The sequence below is a fragment of the Alligator mississippiensis genome, chromosome 6 (assembly GCF_030867095.1).
Source record: "Alligator mississippiensis isolate rAllMis1 chromosome 6, rAllMis1, whole genome shotgun sequence".
Lineage (NCBI taxonomy): Eukaryota > Metazoa > Chordata > Crocodylia > Alligatoridae > Alligator > Alligator mississippiensis.
This window is the reverse complement of record NC_081829.1, coordinates 55,244,992-55,254,109: the sequence shown is the minus strand read 5'-3', so window position 1 is coordinate 55,254,109 and position 9,118 is coordinate 55,244,992.

Below are 9,118 nucleotides of genomic sequence, written 5' to 3'. Positions count from 1 at the left end.
TGCTCTTCCTGGATGGAATGAAAAGTAAAGAAGCCAGAGGCTGACAAGAAGACAGGCAGTCAGTGAAAATGTAGACTGAGGAGTCAATGGGTGAGAGACAGATGGGGGTGGGGAGAAGAGAAGCCTCTGGCTTCTTTACTTTTCATTCCATGCAGGAAGAGCACACATCAACTGCTGAAACTTCCTTAGCCTGCTGAAGGGTTTTTGAACCCGAAAGCTTGCTTAAAAATTGTTTTCCATCTATTTAAGTTGGTATAATAAAAGATATCAGATTCACCCAAAGAACCTTGTCTGGACTAAATGTAGACATTGGATTCATGACACATTATAACCTGCCTGACATCTGACTCCCCAAGTATCTCTCCACTATTCATCCCCACTTCTCTCTTCCCCACCTCCCCAGCCTCTCTCTCATTGACTTCTCAATCTACGTTTTCACTGACTACCTGTCTTGTATGCATACCAGACCAGCCTCTGGCTTCTTTACTTTTCATTCCATCCAGGAAGAGCACACACCAACTGCTGAAACTTCCTTGGCCTGACGAAGGGTTTTTGAACCCGAAAGCTTGCTTAATAATTGTTTCCCCTCTTTAGAAGCACAGGGTGAAGTCTCTGCCCAAACAAGTTAATGGAAACATTTCCATTGTATTCTTTCTTTGCTTACTGATACCCACTTCAGCAGTGTCACCACTAGTCAGTCCTACAAACCATAAAAATTCTAACCAGAAAGTCTGAAAGGGTTTGTGTATGTTAAAAAGTGCTCTGGGAAGGGATCTGTTATTTAAACCTTGCATATGCCTTTCACAGCAACTATTTCATTGTCCTCACTGGAAAAATCTGTTGGCTGCATTAAACATAGAACATATTGCTTTTAATTAATATAGTAATACTGGGAAAATATAGCAAAAAGCACGTAATAGAATAAAAACGGAAGCAAACAAAATACAGAAATTAAATTATGTGAAGGCTTAAATGGGCAAACCAGTTCTCAGGACTGGTTTTACAATATAAATTGTTTATAAATAAAGTATTTGACATTAAATTATCTACAACTTTATGAAGTTCTGATCTCAAAGTTTACACTAAAAGGATTATAAAGAATGGGGAAAAAAGTAACTTTCAATCATTCAAACTAATATTTTAAGTATAATTTTACTAGCAAGATTTGACCTTTTTCAGAAAATGTAGTTTGTGTTGGTTTTCTTTCTTTCTTTGGCTAAAAGACTGTCAAAGAACTTCCCTTCCGCTACCGCGTAAGTAGTTTATTTCAGTGTCTCTGCAGGTGAAGAAATCTAGTGCACAGATTCAACCGCAGGATCTGGGTGACAGTATTTCCATTTAAAATTGGAATGGTAGAACTTTAGCACTGTGACAGTTTACTTTTAACCTAACTGTCTTCATTCATGCTACATGCAGAGCTCAAAAAGTACCACATGAAAAAGAAGTTTCAGAAAGCAGTGGCAAGGAAAACCAAAAACAACCCTTTTAAAGTACAGATATCCATGTATCTGGATATTACTGACTCCCCTCCCCACCCTTTTTTTCATACAGCCATCCTAGAACCACGTAAAGCCCCAGTCCTACAAGTTCTTTGAATAACTTTACTTCTGAGGACCTGCACAAAGAGCCTGTTAACAGGACTAAGGGATGAAGTGAACACGATTCCAGTGAAGGAAGCAGCTTTCCTGCAGTTACCAGCCCAACACTGCCCAGGAAGGTGAAGCTTGTTAGCGGTATTTAAAGACTGCCTGAACACTCAGTGTGTGTTTCCTCAGGGTTGAGGGAAGTTGCATGCAGTTTCAGTATGGTGATGATCCTGCCTCAGGCCGGGGGTTGCGCTCGCTGAACTCTGGACATCCCTTCCAGCCCTGCTTCTCTGGGATCCGGTACCGCTTTACGTCGACCACAACTATTTAATGAAAGCCAGAGGACCCATTACCAGGACCACACGTCCCTTCTGAGCCCATTACAGAGCGGGGACCGGGGCTGGCCACGCCGTGGAGCCCGGGCGCCGGCGGGTCGCGGCAGCAACGGGTCTCATCGCTTTCACGCCTGGTTTGTTTGTTGGTTTGTTTGCGGGGGGGGTTGAGCGCGGAAAAACCGCAGGGGACGTCCCTGCTGCCCTGGGCCCCCTCGGGACTGGGAGCGAGGCCGGTGGCCCTGGTGGAGCCCGGCACGACCGGCAAAGGCTCCCTACCCCCAGGCGCGCAGCGGACTTCCCGGCTGCTCCTTCCCCGCGCGCGCGCAGTCACCTAGTGCCCCGAGCGGGAAGGCGCGGGGCGGGCGCGGCGCTGCCAGGCATCCCGCAGGCGTTGCCGGTGGGCGGACGGCCGCCCAGCAGCAGCGGCAGCAGCGCCGCGTCCCCGCCGCGCAGCCAGCCCCGCGGACCCGCGGCGCGGGCCAGCCCCGGCTCACAGGCGCTGGCGCGGCGGAAGGCACCCGGCCGGCTGCAGCGCCAGCGCGCCCCGCGACACCTGCACCGCCGGCATCCCCCCCGCGGGCCCGGGAGCGCGGGGAAGGCGGCGCCCTCCGGGCAGCTCCTCGCCTGGGAGGGGCCGGGCGGCCGCTGTTCCCGCTCGCAGGCGGGGGCGAGGCTTCGCGCCCAGGGTGACTGGAGAGGAGCCCGCAGCTGGTAGACGGCAGCTGAACTTTTAAGAGGAGAAAACCAAGTTACACTGACTCCTGGTGCGCCTTATTGCCCGGCTTCGGGCGAGCCCCCGCGGCGAGGTGGGCGCCTGGCTTTCCGACCCTCCCCCCACGCTGTGCGGGGCTGTGGTGGGTCGACACCCTCAACCCCGCCCCGTCAAGCTCCGCACGGGTCAGCCGGGCGGTCGCAGCCTGGGGCAGTGCCCTGCTCTCGGCGGGGCCCTGAGTCAGGATGTTCCAAGTGCCAGAGATTTCTTCACGCTCAGGCTAGCGGCCGTGCTGAGGAGCGACGGTCTCTTTGTCCAACCCAATTCTATTCTGGACCCGAGAGAGTTTTCCTAAGAAAACTTGAATCAAAACCAACATGTTTCATTTTAGCCAAAACATGCTGACTTTGAGAAATATTTAAGCAAAAAACCCCAAGCATTTCCAACCAGCCCTGGCTTGAGATGTTATACTGCCACCAAGTAAGAATCCAGTTGACCACAATACATAAGCACATAGGTAAGACCAGCACGGATGGATTTAAGTGCTGTGCTGAACCTAGGTCCTAAAGTTATGATGCCCAGCATGCAAGTTTCAGACAGGGCCCCTCAACCTGCAGGACACAGGCTGTGTGGGGCACATGACACATCAGGGAAAGGCCAGGCAGCACAAGTGGCAGATAGGGGAGGGAGCAGAAAGCAGAGCAGCATATGAAGATACACAAGTCAGGAAGCAGAAAGCAGAGCTGCAGATTGGGCAGGGGAGGTGATCAGAGAAGCATTTAAGGAAGGTGCAGTGCTAATTTGTGGCATGCCTGGCAAAAAGGTTTGACCCCTAGCTGCTTTAGGACATTGTTTAAACTGTAACTAAAGCCAACTGGCTGTTGTTGGCTTAAGGAAATTCTTAAATGTTGTTTGAACTTTATTTTTGTAGTAGAAAATGTATGTACTATGCATCTTAAAAGCAGTTCAGCACTGTAGGGAACTGATCCATGTGACAAGATAATGGTACGGTTGGCTTTAGAAACTAACAGGGTTAGTTGCTAGGGTTTGCATTGTGTTTAAATTCTGACAAGTACATTCTTGTGGGGACTTTTGATCACACTTAAACTCCTGGCCTCCATTAGACTAATCCCTTCTTCCCAAAAAACAACCGTTGTGAACATCTAAAGTTGATTCACTTTCCTTTTCTTTGATAAACACAGCCTTTGTGACCCTCAAGACACTTTGCTTAAGATTCACTGATGTAAAGGAAGCCTAAGACTTGTGCATAGTACTGGTTTTATATCTCTGTGGTTTATTAACAATGTGATTTCAGAGAAGTAACTTTGACAGGATAGAGTACATGGGGAGGGAAAGGAAAACATACATTGGGTATAGCAACATGAAATTGAAAAGAGGCTACAGCTAGGTAATGTGACAAAGGTGAATGCATGGTGAAGACTGCAAAAATGAATATGGTTAGTGACAGTTTGTACACTGGTTTCTCAATCACAAATGAGGAAGAGTAGTGATACCATTTAATTATCTTTTTGGAGGTTTTGCTTGTTATAAGATGGATAGTTTGGCTGGCTGTCCTCAGCAGTCTGGCTGAAACCTGCTCACATTCATGCCCCTTAAGCTACCATAAAATGACCACCTTTGGACACTGACTTGAATTTTAACTGGTGAACTAAAGAAGAAAATTCAAGCCCAGCCCCAAGTCCCTGAGCTCTTCAGTTTAAGTTTGTGTTGCAATTGCATGAGTGTTATTCTCGGATTAAGAGAGGCACTAAATAGGGGTGATAAGAAATAAATACCTTGCAGCATATCTTAATTTTTTACAGCTCTTTATTCTATAGGGCTCTAAAAAGATTGGTAATAATCTATAATAGTTGTGGGATTCCGTCTGAACAATTAAGAGATTCTTTCATTAAAAGACCATTTTCACAAACTTGTACTTCAAGTGAACAGATGTTAATAGCATAATGAAAGTACAATACTTTACATCTTAACTCTGATCTTCAAAATGGGGACAAGGTTTGGGGACAACGAGCTTAAAATCAGGCAGATTGGTTTGTATGATGTACATGTGGAAAACACTTACAGCATATAAAATGTAAATGCAAATCTCTCTCATCTTGAGATAGCAATGGTATGCGACAGTGTAGAAGGAGTTGGGTAACAAAAAGCAGGCATTAATAACTACATTGTATTAAGTCCAATAAAAAGGAAAAATTAAAATTGCCACTACAGGTTTTGAAATTAGTCCTACATCATCTTTGAAAATGTTGTATTACCCATAAGAAAACCTGTTGTCACTTACTGATACCAAGAATGAAACCTCTGAAAAATACTTCAGGTTAAGAACTTTCCAACAGTTCTAATGTTAAACAATGTTATTAAACTTATGGCTGACCACATTACTTCCTCATTTTGGAGTTACATATTGATCTAAACTGGATATCAGCTTCTTCCCTTGCAAATATTATGGTCACCAGATGGCAGTATTGTAAATAGTATGCTACTGGTTAACTGCATATAACTGAGTAGCATCACCTCCCATTCCCAATGCTTAACTGAGAAGAGCACCTGTCTAAAACTGACTCAAAGATTATGGTATAAAAAGGGAAGGGATTTGAAGAATGTGTGAACAACTAGTAATCAGAGAGAGAACTGGGTTGCATTTCAGTAGGCCTGAATTATTCTGGGTGACCTTGACTAGACCTGGCCAGTATAATCCATGTTTCTAACCTTTAGGTCAGAATACCACAAGTCATATCTAGGAGTGAATGAATCTGCACACCCTGACAAAAATCTCTCATGCACCAGACCACTTATTTGAGGAAAGTCACCATAACTAATTGACCTTGTTGTTCTGCTCTCTTCATTACCTCCCCCCAACCCCTTAAAATACAGATTCCAATTATCAGGGTCTCTATTGTGGTGGGAGAAACCTCCCTAAGGTCTGTTGTCTAGCTGTAATTTGATAGACAGACAATGCGGGTAAAGAAAGACAGCTGTTTATTTGCTCGAGCAAAGACCATAAAGCCAGCAAAAGGCAAAATGGCCCCCCCTCAAGGGTGAGGTGATCTTCTATATTTCTTATAACAAAGCAAGACTTATATGGTTAACAAAAAGCAATACTTGGGCGGTGCTTTACAATCTTTGTAACAGCATATTTTTATTAAGCTGAACTAGCACTTATTAAAAGCTAAAAGTTAAGTAACAGTAACATTATAATATGTTAGCAAAACCTTACACAGTAGTAGATACTTTTTAAAGACGCAACTAGTATACCCAGAACAATGGTTTCTCTGTCTTATCTTACTTCTTGCTGTAGCTGATTTTTTTAGCACAGACACACAGATCCACTTTTTAACTCAGAAAATGCTTGGTACAGTTAAAATGATTACATGACACAAGCAAAGGCCTAGCTATCATTCTGCCTTGTGGTCAGCTGCATTGCTAGGCCACAGGTCATGCCTTGTATTCAGCTGTAAAGCTAATACTTCTTAATAATCCAAATTATTGTAAACCTAACAGTATGCTATCAGAAAACTATTTTATTTCAGGGTAATAACAAACCTGCGCACTACATATCCTCCCTTTGTTCCAATTTTCCAGAGGAAATTTTGGAACACACTTTTAGGTATTCAACTTTTTGTGGGGTTAGGTTTTGATGATTGATGCTGGATATTTGTACAAACTGACCATACATTTTTACTTGCCTTTGTATAAACTGTTGTCCTAGAGAGCGTAAACACTGAAAACAGCACAACAGGCAGATTATAGTTATAACAATTCCAATTAAGCTTAATACAAAAGGTCTAAGCCATCCTGTAAGGGAAGGCACCCAATTAGTGAGCCAACTAAGAGATGTATCTTTGGGGATTTTAGCTATATCTTCGGCTTTTTGGATATGGACAGCTGCATCATTGAGGTGGGTTTGTATTATTGTAAAAGAACTGTTAACCCAAACGCAACATTCTGGTCCGATAACGGCACAAGCTCCTCCTTGAGCAGCAAGGAGAAAATCAAGGGCTATATGGTTTTGAATTACCATTTGTCGGAGTTCTTTTTGGGTGTTAGCCAAGGCAGCAACGGCCTTCGAGAGTTCCTTGTGACCTTCACTGAATTTATAAGCCATGATTTTTATCACAGCTTGCAGGCGTAGTGTAAATCTTTCAAGACAAGCAGTGCCAACTCCGGGGAGTATACCTGCTAAAGAACACCCGACTAACACTCCTTTGGTAAGTGGAGTTTTTTGATATTTGTCTACTATATCACAGCTTTCTTGCAAATACCTCGTTTCGCCACCTGCCCCGTGAAAGGTGCGTGGAGAAGGACGTAGAGGGTTTTAGCACTGCCAGATAGCAGATACCTTTTCCTTTGGCAGGGATTTTATGGTAGGCGTGGGAGCCACAGACCCAGTATTGTCCTTTTAAAGCAGCGAGGTTTGAATATTTAGGAGGTATTCGGCCCCCGTTTCCTAATCCTAGCACCCCGCATTCACCCTTTGATTTAAAGGAAGGATTTCCAGTTCCATTGAAGAAGCATTGTCCCCGGGAGGTATCAGTGTACAAACAATACCACAAGGTATTATTTAAAGAGGAGATGGGGGTGCAGATAGAATTAGTGCCCTTGGTTAAATTTTTGCTGCTGTAGAAATCATTGTAAGAGCTGCAATAGGTAGGAGTTGCTGTGTTATTATTATGCCAGTCTCCTCCACTTGAACTAGTAAAATAGTGGTGACATATGCTTGTGCCTAAATTAATGCAGTCTGATACTGAGCAGTTTATATAGAAACACCAATCTCCAACAACAGGCTTTACTAAAAGGAACTCCTGCTGACTTTGGTCCCAAGCTTGGGTATTAGAGGGGTTTAAAAGTGACTTGATGTGGCCCAAGGGGATGGGAGTCTTGGGAATGCCTCCTTGAGTGTGGAGAGGAAAATGACTGCACACCCAACAATCACTTTGGTTTTCTGCTTTAGCGGCTCTCTCAACGTATTGGAGGTACATATTATTATCAGAGATATGGGCAACAGTAGGTTTAAGAGTAGTCTTAGCCTGAGGAGACTCTGCAAATTGTCTGAAAACTGGGTGGCTAGGCTTTACACAATATTCTATTCCATAAGTAAATACCCAAACTTCTGCTGAACTACAGCAATGTGAGGGAGGATACCAACGGGCAATGTTGACCTTCCCGTCTATATCAGAGAGTTCGATTGAATCGCTTATCCAGACAGGAAAACCTCGGGCGCCAGGATTAGCACATCTGCAGCAACTGGCAGCTATAGCCGACCCCTGTGAGAGACTTATTTTTCCAGCAAAGAGAAAGATTAAAAATAACATAGTTATAAAAACCATATTATAACAAAAATCAGCACAAACAGTATGCACAACCCTGCAGCTCCAATAACTGATCTTCTGGGACATGTTACAGTCTCAAAGTGCTCGGTTTCAGCTGATCCAAAAGTGTCTAGAGGATGCAGTACTTGGAGTTCGGTGCTCTCTGGGCTGGGCAGGACCCCAAAAGGTTGACAGTTTATTAGTGGACCTTGGTTAGTTTGAGTTTTATATTATCTAATGGGCTGTAGGTCCAGGAGGTGTTTGTTTTTATTTTTTCGTCTGCTTCTGGCTCACCCTTGTCGCGGTCAGGTGGGCGTGCAGTGCTCCCACAAAGTCCGCAGTCGTCTTCTTCTGGCTTCCCCTTTTCCAGGTCAGGGAAGCTCGCGTTGGAGCCGATCCTGAGCTCTGGTGAAACTTCTGTCTTTTTTGTATGAGTATAATGAATCCGGTTGTCCTTCTCTGCTATTTTTACGGCGGTGTGGGAGGTGAGGAGGACTTGATACGGTCCTTGCCACTTAGGTTTAAGGGGAGACTGTTTCTAAGTTTTTACATACATCCAGTCTCCAGGCTGGATGCGATGTGCTGGGACATCGGCAGGGAGGGGTTGGCTTAAAGCAGCATACCTATGGAGAGATTTTAACTGAGACTGTAGAGATAAAATATAAGAGGTGAGTCCTTCATCGCCTAAAAGAGAAGAAGTGTGAGCCGGTAGCAAGGGGAAATGTTGAGGAACTGGGTGTCCAAACAGCAGCTCGTAAGGGCTGAGCTTTAGTTTTCTCCTGGGGGTGGTTCTGATGGACATAAGGGCCAGTGGGAGAATCTTAGTCCATTTTAACCCGCTCTCAGCACATAGCTTTCCAATTTTTTGTTTCAGGGTCTGATTTATTCTCTCTACTTGTCCTGAGCTTTCTGGGTGCCAAGGGGTATGGAATTTCCATTCTATTCCTAGGCAGCTGGCCAGTGTTTTGTTTATGTCAGCAGTAAAATGCGATCCTTGATCGCTTTCAATGATACGTGGAGGACCAAACCTGGGTATAATTTCATTAAGGAGTATTTTTACTACTTGTTGTGCTGTAGCTCTTCTGGTGGGGAAAGCTTCTACCCACCCCGTGAGTTGGTCAACAATTACTAGGAGGTTTTTGTACCCATTGTCTT